This window comes from Uranotaenia lowii, chromosome 3 (assembly GCF_029784155.1).
Source record: "Uranotaenia lowii strain MFRU-FL chromosome 3, ASM2978415v1, whole genome shotgun sequence".
Taxonomy (NCBI): Eukaryota; Metazoa; Arthropoda; class Insecta; order Diptera; family Culicidae; genus Uranotaenia; species Uranotaenia lowii.
Window position 1 is genome coordinate 271,067,259 of NC_073693.1, and position 12,758 is coordinate 271,080,016.

Below are 12,758 nucleotides of genomic sequence, written 5' to 3' on the forward strand. Positions count from 1 at the left end.
AAGATGTTATTCAGAGCTTAGATTTGAAGGTTCAATGATAAAAATCATTTATTTATTCTATTTAACCTGTTATTTTGGGATGGAGGCATTTTACAAACATGATGGGGGCATACAAAAACACTCTATTATTCCACTTTATAATCATTATTAAACCTCCACAAAAGCTGAAATATGTTTAACTTCTTAAGTTCATTTGGGTAAGAAACAAAAACCATCCTTGTTTTTGTTTACAGCTTCTTTACGAATAATTTTAAAAAGTCGAAATATTACATCAAAATGTATCAAAACTTTGTATGATTTTTTAAATTTTTTTGAGTTTGTAAATTCATAAAATTCTTTCTTGCTTTATGTTCTAAGCGTATCACCCTCAAAATGCATTGGTTAGATAAGCTGTCTAGTAAGCCATTTCATCAAACAACCGTAGGGTCATTTAACCCGATAGGCCCATTTAGGAAACCTTTCCCCTATGCGCTTCTACAGTTTTAGTTAGCTCCGTCGTTTGGCGCGTCAATCGTCATGCGAGGGATCGTCTCCACGATCGAGCAAAAGCCGGCGATGCACATCGACTCGGATCTCTTTTTCGGCGGGTTTCCCTCGATCTTCCTTAGGCGGTTTTCTTTCCTTCCTCCCTTTTTGACGTCGCTTTTCTTTGGTTTCTCGCTAGAGGGAGGTCCGTCGACGTCTTAGCTCGCTTGCCACATGGGGAAGACGCGCAAAACCCGCGCGCACGGACCTTTCCTTTTCGGAAAACACCTTAAGCATGTGTGGTTCTCGATCACGGCGCGCATAGTGGGTCTAGATTACGTTTCACTAAAAATTCGGTATATTTTTTATTAGTTTTTTAATGCTTCTCCACTGACCCTGGTGGTGTAAATGGTTGAAGCTGGTGAACAAAATCAAAGGTTGCGGGTTCGCATCCCGCCAGAGACCGTTTTTCCTGTTGTTTTTATTCTAGTGTCCATTTTCAATTTTTTCTATCAAGGAAAACTACTGTATGTGTCACGAACTTCAAATTGAGAAGGAATCTTATTTTTCTGAGTCCTCTCGAATCTTCTGACCTCATAAATCGATCATCGGCTGTTATTCTCACTCACAAGTCAGAAAAAAACCACAACCAGGTAAACTGACTCTCCACACCCACTGTGTACCGGCATGTGAAGATCGGCAGGTTCGCGTGTATCACATCATCGGGGTCTCCTTTCATTCATCCTCACCTGTGCCACATCCCAGGCCGGCCCATTTGCGGGAAGCTCAGTTCCGAATGGAAAGACGAAGCAGCGAAGGAATAAGCACGAGCAAGAAGAAGGATAAGGAATGGAAACGATCAAGGAGTTGCTTCTTAGAGAGGAGGTTAGTTAGTCAGCTGCGTTGTAGCGTATAGTAAACACCTTAGCCCGGGTCGGATTCGATCTTTCATAGATATTCTGGGTAGCCGGAATGAGCTGACTCAGTTGTCCAATCGCCGGACTCCGGTAGATTCGTGTAGTGTCTCACCTATAGTGCGTTATTGCGGTAGTGAATCGGTTAGTTTTATTGCATTGCAAAATTGCTAAATTTATAATTTGTGGTTAAAAGTGATAAGTGGAAAAATTTGATTGTGATTACTTTAAGCATAATCATTTGACAACTGAGAAAAAGAGGTGCGTCCGAGAAACCGGTTCAAATTTCCACATTGAAGTGATAACAGTACCTTTTTAACTCACCGGAGCGAGAATTTTTGCGCAGTCGTGTCCGTCCCAGAGGAAGCATTAATTGACGATTTTGGACAACCGCCAATGTTCCGCGAATAAAATATGTTTACGACGACAGCGGCGTGATGAATCATCGGGGTTCTACGAATTAACGTGATTGTTTACTATGCAGCGCATTCGACAATCCGGTCGTTCATTCATGGATACATATGTATCTTTGTTGTTGTTATTATTGTTGTTGTTGGTGGCTGATTTGCGCATATTTGTTTATCCATTTAGCCACCTCGAATTGGTTGTTGTGTTCCAAGCATGTTGTGCTTTGTTGTGCCTTGCTGACGGATAAGAGGTCGGCTTCTCGCGAACGGAATAATTCGAGTGAAACTTGGCTTTACTGATCTTTTAAAAATTTAGGTGTCTTAAATGTAAGGAATTATAAAAAAAAACTTTTGAATTGATTGCTCGAATTTTTGCTTAAATAACAAAAAATTCTAGAAGCACATATGAGGTTTATGTTACAGAACCATAAAAGCGATGCTAATTGTTGTAATGAATCTTAAAAGCGATGCTACAATATAAAGCTATTAACATCAATTGAGGATAAATCCTTAAGATGTTGTCTGACTGGTCTTCAGTTCCAAGCGAGATCACAAGTGAAGAAACGTGCAGTCGAGAAAACGTGATGAAATTTATTCATTTTTCAGTTTTTTCCATAATTTTTTTTTATAAATTCAGTTTCCACCAGTTTAATCGTAGTAAATAGTTCAAATTGATAAATTTACAATGTAATTCTCACATTTTCTTCAAAAACCTGGAAGTTATACTCAAAAGTGCTTCGTGTGGTATTTTTACGTGAAATTTGAACGCACGCGGATTTTCAGAAGCGGATTTGAAAAAAAAAAATTTAACATTTTATCTAGTGTGACATTCTTGCGTAGTAACATCAAAAATTTTGCATAAGTGCAGTACAAAGTTATCTTGTTTGTGTTTCTATTGGAAAGTTTATACCGAAAGATGACGTTTACAGCAAAAAAGTAAAATGACTCAAACGTCACATGGGATGATTAAAGTAGTATTTAATCAAAATTTGACATGTGAATTTTGGATAAGGAAAAAAATCTGTTTAAACTTATGAGAAATTATTCTAACCACATAGATAATTATTATATTTATTCTGATAAAAATGAATATAATAAATTTTATGTCAAGAGTGCCAGTGATTAAAGTCAGAGAAAAAATCCAATTGTATATTCGAATTCTACCAGTTATCGAAATCAAGCCACAGAGGAAAAGAAATGAATATCACGAGGGTGTTCAAATCCTAGAAAAACAAACAAACAAAAAAAGCTAAAAAAGTTTATGTTTGATTGAAGTTCACAATAATTACTTTGTAAATTTAAAATACGACATATTCAGTTCATCATCACTGACAAATTACAGGTTTAGAAATGAGTGATCTCTTCAATGATCAAATACAAAACTGATAAAAAAAGGAATTTCAAGTTGTGACTTGTAAATTGGGAGCACAAAACAAATACTGATTTGATTGAAATTGCACATAAAAATTAACTCTTAAAGTGGCTACTAAGAATCGTTTTTCAAACTTTCCATAGAATAATTGAAAAATCATGATCGATTCTAACAAAGAGATTTGAAATAATGAAAATAAGTGAAACATTTATGAAACTGATGAACTAAATAACTACATGAACTACATGAAAGAAAAAAACTGATTCTGAATTTTTCTATAACACTTTATTCAATTAAGAAATAATATTTTGATGATGATGATGATAACTATGAATAATCTAAAAAAGTTGAATTCTTCAATTTTTGAAAGTTTGAAAAAATAAGTATTTTCGACATTACTGAAGAAACTTTAAAGTTATTTCAATTGACAAATTTGTTAAAGTCTGCAAAACGATTAGATTGTTGCTTTTAAAAATATCTTAAACTCTGGTAAGTTATTACTTACTTTAAAATTTCTTAAAAAATCTATGTTGTTTTATAGAATGCGAAAAAATCTACCGAATATATCACATCTCTTGTTTTTGAAAGAATGATTATGAATATCGATCATTCCATACCAAGTGACCATGAAATACATCGACCCTATCCGATTTGGCCCTTAATCAGTAAGATGACTTATTATAATGTACATAAATAAAAAATATCCTTAGTTTGAGGTTAATCGGGCCACCCCCCTTCAATGAAATTTTTCCTTTTTTCTCAAAAACAACTATTTCCTTTTGTGAATATCTCAGAAATCGTAGAAGCTACAGATAAGGTGAGACTTTTGTTAAGTTATTGTCAATCTAATGATACTGTTAAATTGTTGTGTTGCCAGACCCATAATTTTTGCATTATAGCGCCAATGTATTCAGCGTAAAATTTGACTTGAGAATCACTTCTAAACAAGGGTCTCACCTTTTCTGTAGCTCAGGGCCGGATTAAGCCATCGGGGGGCCCAGGGCAATTTTTCTTGGGGGGCCCCTATAATTCGATGTTTTTTTTTTTTCAAATGCTATCCCAGAGAATACAAAACCATTTAAACGTGTAAAATAACTGGAGATGAGTTCAGTATACTGTCTTCAAATAGCCATGTAGAAAATTGTTTCTGGTATCTTCAATTAATAATTGTTAATTAATCACGTGCAAAGATTTTGGAAGAGTTTAGAAATTTCTCAAAAATGAAAGCTTTCATTTAAGCAGCAAAGGCAAAATTTAATTTTCATTTTTTTAGGCTATTATCACCAACTAAATACTCTTATGTAGAAAAATGACCGGATAGATTTTTTGAATGATTTTCATTTCACTTTGAAGTTTGTGGTTTGTGCTTCTTCGAGAAGTATTCACCTAGAGACCATTATGAAGTATCATAAAGATTTGATCATAGAAAACAAAATTTTAAAAAAATAAACAAAATAATTAAATCCACATTCCATAGAGATACAGATATAAGAGTTTAAGAAATCAAAACTTTAAATCACTTTATATTCAGAACCAAAATTCAGTGTCTCAAACCTAAATCAAAATTTCAAATCAAGTTTTGAGAAACAAAATATGAATTAAATATAAAAAAAGAGATTCAAAGTTACAATTCAGAGCAAAGGCAAATTGCACCAAATGTGAATTCCAATTATATGTCTTTCAAACACAAAAAAACACCTTTTCATGAGATTTTTTGAATATAATTCTCATCAAATAAAAAAATGTTATCAAATTATTATACTAAATGTGACAAAAGTTTCATTCGATGCCCTTAAGGTCGAAGAGGTACAAGTGCAAAAATGATCAGTTGGAAAATTAAATCAGAATTTAAATTTAATGTTTAAAACACAGAATCAGTTATCATTGAAAAAATCAGATAAAGAATCCAAATGATTTAAGTACCTTAAACAAAGATCCTGAATTTTCAAAATTCAGAAAAATTATGAAACTAAACTTCAGTAACTGAAGAAAAGACATAAGACTTGAAAATCTCAATGAATTGAATCTGGAAAAAGATAAGATTAAGAACATAGAAATATTCATATTAAGAAAATCACTCAATGATACTAGCAATTCAACTATCAGATCGTTTTTACGATAATTTGAGAATGATCATTTGGAAAATGATTTGCTAAATCAGTTGAAAATGTTTCAACACGAATTTCAAGCCTGAGACCGAAATTTGGATAAAAAGTTAATAAAAAAAACCCCTGTACTGTCGATTGGTCCAATTTAAGCAACTACAGTTTTTTTTAAAAGATTTTACTTTCGAAAATAGGGAGAGAAATGGGCTTAGAATTTTTGAACCGACAAAAATTTCAATAACAATGATTGAAAAATGAAAAGTTATTTTAATTTGCTGTTTTTTTAGTGCAGCAAACCATAACTTGGAAAGTTAACGTTATATCAACCATAATTGTTGTGCTAGACGTTTGTATGTAATGAAAATGAGGAAATGTTTTTTTAATTTTATTTGTTCTGTTCAGAATAACGTTACTAATTTTTTTCGATAAAAATAATGAAAATTTGAGGTGTTTTGCTTCACATTCTTCTTATTTTTTTTTTAAATTCGGTTTTGTCCGGATTTTGAGTTGAAAATTTTGAAAATCATTAGGAAGATTTTGATTTTCTCAGCCGGCAAAATGTGGGAGAGCTCCTTCACTGCCTACTCTAGGGGCCCCCTTAACTTTTTTAAAACAAAAATTATTCTAGATATTATTTCACGGGGGTCCCTTTAGCTTTTATATTTCAAGTTTTCATTCCGATTTTCTAGTTTTGATTTCTTTTCATGGATTTGTAGTTAATAGTATGATTAAAGTAATATTATTTTTATTCCCTCGGGGGCCCCCCTGAGCCGGGGGGCCCGGGGCAATTGCCCCTTTTGCCCCCCCTTTAATCCGGCCTTGCTGTAGCTTGTACGGTTTCGGAGATCTTCACAAAACAAAATTGCTGTTTTCGGAAAAAAGGCAAACTTTCATTTGGAGATGGTTGTCCTATTAACCCCAAACATAGGATTTTTGTTATTTACATTACAATAAGTCATACTACTGATAAGGGGCAAACCGGAGAAGGCCGATACATTTTCATGGTCACTTGGTATGGAATGACCGATATCAATTATCCAACATAAAAAAAATTAGTATAAACTGCATTAGTATTGAAATGTTAAGAGTAAGAAGATAAATCCTCAAACGTAAAACATCTAGAGGAGTGCTTATTATTTCATTTTATACTCATTTAAAAGTTACAAATAATTCTTCTTAAAAAAATTGAAGCTGTTAAAAAATCTTGTAAATTTTTTTTTTGAAAAAGGCAACATAACTTAGTCTTACAGAAAATTGTTTCTTTACATAAAACTTAAAATTTTTTTTTCTTATAAGTTTCACAGAATATTTATTACTTCGTTTTTCAATATGGAACATCTACTCCAATGCAAATAACAACGTTTGTTTTGTTAGACCCTTCAAGCCTCTTATGAAACTAAAACTTGATTTAAATGGTATTTAATTGCCAAAATGGATCTACCATAAGATTTCATGCCAAATTTCAGCTTTATGAATTGGCGGCATAAGATAAATACAGTGTTCGACACATAAGCGCTAATCCGCTAATCGCTATTTAGTCCGCTAACTTTTTGTTAGCGGTTTAATTTTGCCGCTAAAATTTGATTGAGCTAGCGTATTATAAGGTTCCGCTATATTTTGGTTCCGCTAATTAAAGACCGCCTAATCCCATTTTTTTAAGAATTTCATGGATAGAAGTATACTTTTAGTCATTTATAAGGCTGTTGAGTATCATTCTGACTCCAGTATACGCTCCAGATACACATTGTCACTTCGAATGGTCTCAGTGGAGGAGTGCGTACTAAAGTCAGATTGTAGTACACAGCAAAAATTATTTCCTGAAAAATTACGCAAATGTCCTGTAACAAACTGGAGCAGGACATTTACCGTAATTTTACAGGTCGAAAAACAAATTACGTGACATTTAATTTTCAGTGTACAACTTTTTTACAGGACATTTGCTGTAATAATAAATGAATCTTCGTTAACTTTCAAGGAAAACAATTGAAAATTACAGGTTTTGCTAATTGCAGGTTGATTTATTTTAAAGGTCACAGTTTCAGTGACACGTAATAGTCAAAAAAATTTTCTGTGTATCTTAGGTTATATCACGCCATCGCCATGTGCTTTTTATTCTTTTCAGTAAGTATTTCTTCGGCAACAATCAGAAGAGTTTAATGAAGTGGCTAAACAATATTTATCTTTTCATAACAGCTAACAACCTTAACTACAAGCTCATGTTTTTTAAATTTTTGAAAAATTCATTTTTCAAAAATAAAAAACAGTTTTTGTACTAATTTCACAGATTAGTTCATTTTAAAATAAGAAAAAATCACCAGATAAAAATTGTCATATTATGCAGATAACTTAATTGTCAATTTAGCCTTCGAATAGAAATTGTATGAAGATTCACGTTTGGAAACGCTCCTATCATTAGAATTTTGCATTTCATTGTGCAAATTTGAATAATGTGAAAACTTTTCCACGATTTTGCATCGAACTGAAAACAAAAAAAATTGCACTATGCTTGCATAGTATTTGAATAAAAGATTAGAAATTCAACCAAAATCCATGCTTGAACTGATATTTTTGTGTTGTTTTTTAAATTATTTATTTACAAAGTTTTGAAGTTTTAGGTAACATTTTCCGTTAAAATATGTGTTCATCTAAACATGAATTTAGAAAAAAATAATTTCTAGGTTCACGTTTTTGTTGGTCTACAGATGGCGGTTAGCGATTAGCGCTTTAGGCTTAAAGCGATAACTTTTTCAGCATATTTAGCGGTTTTAGTTAGCGATCGCTAACTTTTACTGAGTTAGCGATTTAATTAGCGGTGCTAATTTATCAGTTAGCGATGCCGAACACTGGATAAATAATGCAATTCATAAGATTGTCTAATGACTGAAATGAACACCTCATTGAAAGTGAGGATTTTTTTTCATAAGATAACACATGGCAACAAAATTTGCATTTTCCAAGGTGCAAAGAATATAAGAGCTAATCTTGACTTATTTTTGGGCGCCTGATTCCAAGAATTAATTTTGTTTTTTTCCTACTCTTTTTCAAGATAAATTTTGAAAATAGGTAGAAATTGAATAAATAAATTTGTGCACTTTTCGGCAAAACTAAAGAACATTACAAAGATTTTGAAAATAATGGGTTCTACTCAATGACCAACTTTTCTGAAGACCGTAAGTAATTTTTCAAGTTTTTATTTCATTAATACTACATTTACAAAAAAAAATCAGATTAAATCAAAATTTTCTGGTTTATGTAACATATCAAACACTAACTAAAATCGAATTTTCGACAAGCGACAAGAGACTTCGCGAAAAGCGCGAAGAACTTATTTCTCATATGGTTGAAAAAATGTAAATTTAATGTTTAACCTTTGAAAGTCGGAATTCAGGGGGAAAATGCATGAAAAAAGAAAAATTTAAAGCGAGTTGCCACCATGTTACAAGTTTCATCAATAAAATGCACAAAAGTTAGAACGAGATACCAAATGTTTGTGTGATTCTATTATACATTTTGCGGTTTTACTGGTAATTGCATTTTTATTGATTAAAAAAAAAAAAAATACAGATTGTAAAAGTGTATGAGCTACGAATCACATTGAAAAATTATCACAATAAAAAAAAGCGAATTTGAAAAGCAAATTGAAGACTTTTTAAATTTGAACTAAGACTTCTCATTTCAAAATTTGAGTAACTATATTCAATTTTTCTGGTTGGATTGCAAATGTAGAATCAGAATATAGATTTACATGCCAAGTTGAAAATCAAGCACCCAGAACTCAGGCTCTAAATAAATTAAAAAATATAAAATGAAAAAACTCACTCCGTATTCAAGATAAGAATCAAAACAAAATTTTGCATATTAGGAGAATAGAATTTAGCGGATTCTGTTCTCAAAATTACAGAGAAAAAATAATTAACATAGAATATCTATCAGTAGCTATTAACTGGAGCTAAGCATTAGAAATGAAAATAAAAATTCGAGTTATGAATCCAAACTTAAAGATTTGATTTATAGATCCGTCATTCACTCGAAATTCATCGTTATAATTATATTTCAAATATCATAATTCGGAAAACAGAGCTCAATAATCAAATTCTGTATGCGATAAAATAATTTTTATTTGGAACATCATCGTTTTAAGTCAATCGAAAAAGTGTTGACAAAATTATCAAAAAACCTGAAATCTTTTTATAATTTACACAATCATTAGCACTTTGTTATCTGGTTGCAATTTGCCTCAAAAGTATCCTTTTTTCGTTACTCTCGGTGTAGTAATTTAGATGAATTTTCGTGTCATCTTATAGGAACGCCACCGGTGAATACTTCGTCACCATATCTGATCCTTTGTCCTTTTGCTTTTTGTCATCCAGCAAGCCAGGAGCATGGAAAAATTGAAAAAAAATCATAAAAAATATTCATATGTTGTCATACAAACATACCACTCAGATTTTTAACACGAACATTTTAAAATACACTTTTTGAATTATGGTTTTTGTCTGCTATTTTGAATGAATTTGTACATTTTATTTTCACACTGCAGTTTGTTTTGATTTTCATAAGAACTTATTATGAAAAAAGAAGGAATATTCAGGATTCTTATGAAAAATTATTTTTAGTGCATAATTTTGAAATTCATAATAAAATTTCTTCTAAGTGTAGGGGTAGCTCAAGTTTTCATAGGAGTAATGCAGAATTTGTTTTAATAAAAGTGCAAGACCCTTCAAATTTGATCTTTCGAGCAGACTTTTTTCATGGCGTGGAACAATTTTAGGCGCACAATTGCGTGAGGAATTTTCAGTAGTTGTAATTATATATTTCGCTCAAATGAGGCAAAATCATCCCAGCCTTATTTCGACAACAAGCAGTCGTACATTATTACCTTTTATCATTCCTTATTGATTATGCAGCACAAATCATAACAAAAGAGCAGCAAACTCTTGACATTGACAAATTTTATGTCATTCTAACACGTAATGAAGCTCTTATGTATACTAACGTGTTATTGATTTAACTTCTAACGTGAAATTGCCTTAGAATATTTTGTTATTTTTTGTTATTTTGTAATGCAATTGGTTTTAGGTTGCAGATAATGTAAATTACCAAAACAGACAGATCCAATTATATTGGAAACGAGAACGCTGTATTCATTAGCTTTCCAGTTTTTTGGTTTTATCCGGGTTTGGCTGGATATTTAAAGCAAAATTTGGGAAATGGCCAGTTCGGCCTGGTTACTCGGATTTCTTTGAAAAAAAGCCCGCATTTCACCCGGATCTATTAACTTTAATAGTTAAATTAAACAAAAAAAAAACAAATTGTGTCGTAATCCAACACAACACAAAATTTTTAAGCAAGTTTTTTTTGAAAATAATACTCAAAGGTTTTTGGAAAACAAAAATATGATTTAAAATCTGCTAAGAAGTTTTTTGAAGAAAATGTTTCAGTTTTTTGTTTATTCTTATTGAGTAATTCCTCGGTTTTGACCAAATTTGCCCGGATTTTTGGTCGAAAATTTTGAACTCCAATGCCCGGATTTTTCCAGGTTTTTGGATAAAATAGCCCGATTTTTTCGGTCTCGGATACGTGCTGAAAAAATCTGACAATCTTGTGTATACATTATTTCTTATGAGTTGTGTAAAAGTTTATGAAATGTGTATCTCAAACATTTATCGAAGCATGACACTGGTTGTTATACTCTCTGGAAAAAAAATGCTTAAAACATATAATTTTTTTATAATTCGAAATTAAAACTCTTGAACAGGATCATTTATACATACGATCATCAAAGTTTGATAATGCTATTTCGGTTCGTCAATCTTCAATTTTCAATTACGTCTATCGAATTGTAAGCTATACTATATCGATTTTTTCGATAATTTTCACGATACTTTTCACATCACAGCTGGGGATTTTTTTAAATTAACTGACAATTTGCGCCGGGGGTCTTCAGTTCTTCCCGAAAATTGAAAATTTAGTTCATTTTTACGACTTTAACCTTCCAAAGCCGTTCGCTAAATATCCGTTTCGGGGAAATATGCGTTGTAATTTGATTTCGTTCTCCTGACTGTAAATGTTAACCGATTTTGATGATTTTATATTCATTGTGTAGGTAATTTATTCTAATTACTCAACATTTCAAAATACAGTCGATATGTATTACCAGGTTTTCAGAAACTGGTTCAGAAAGTTAAAAGTCCGAAAAATGAATTTTATTTTTAAAATACTCATAACTTCTGACAGTTTTTTTGTATTTAATTATTTCATTGATGTTTGAAATTGTCAAGAATCCATCTATCCGACAGTGTATAGATATGTTGGGGTCCAATGAAAGTTTTTAGCGCTATGACAGATCTTCCGGTAGAAAAAAGTCTTACTTTAAAAAAACGACATCCAGTTTTGGCTTTGCTTAGCTGTATTTCATTTCTCAATGAACCGATTTTAAAAACTCAAATTTTAGTTTTTTGGCGTTAATTTGATCATTATTTTCATAGAACATACTTGGTCTGTCAAAACTACTAGTTCATCAGTATATTGGAATGATGATAAAGATGTTTGAAATGTGCTCTTCGGGTCATATTGACCCGAACGGCTTTGGAGGGTTAAAACACATGTTTTTTTTTTAGATTTCTAACATTTTTGTTTTCAATGTGTTTTGATGTGCTGTTTTATGATTTCCATTGACAAATAACAGAGTTATATAGCTTTGAAATGTGATTTGATTTGATTTACAAAAAAATCTAACCGAATCTAACTTTGAAAATAAAAATGTTAGAAATCTAAAAAATACATGTGTTTTCAAGTCGTAAAAATGAATCAAATTTTCAATTTTGGGGCAGATATAGCGCTGATGTGGTCTAGTGGATAGGCAGGTGCGAGTCTGGTAACCCAGGCGTACTGGGTTCGATTCCCGGTATCGGCAAGAAAAACTTTTGGGTTCGAATCCCATAAGTTGCCGACAGGTGAGACGCTTGGGGAGTAAGTAGAGGCCAGTCTCGAACCCACCCTTGTCCTTCCTCCAACTGGTATCAGGAGGAATTGGTTTATTATATTGAACTGCATTCTGTCCATATCCAGCCGGAATGGATATAATGAAGTGCATGATGCTCTAACCAACGTCTCATGATCGCTTACTATTCTACGCTGCCTATTCTAAACATTAAAATTTCCTTCTCCAAACTATCTCTAATTTTCATTTCCAGCGTCAGCTCCCCGAGCTATTTAAACGCCACAAAAAAAAATCAATTTTGGGGAAGATCTGAAGACTCCCGGCGCAAACCCGTCAGATAGTAATAAAAAAAACCCAGCTTCATCGCGCCAACTGACGCTTTCGCCACTTGGAGCGGTGGCGCATCGCAAAAGCTAATACCCCAAATGAACAGTTCTCCCTGCCATTTAATTGCACCATAATAATTACAAACGAGCTCTGGCGTGATAGTCGCAGCCGCCAATAATGCAATGATGCTGATGAATGCCCAGTCAAGTTCACTCGAATTATTCG

The 12,758-nt window shown here is 32.4% G+C and overlaps 1 protein-coding gene across 3 annotated transcripts in view; it reads left to right on the plus strand.

Annotated features, from left to right (window-relative positions):
- Positions 1-12,758, plus strand: part of LOC129755306 (regulator of G-protein signaling loco-like) — a 186,591-nt gene that overhangs the window by 58,312 nt on the left and 115,521 nt on the right. The window lies entirely within an intron of this gene.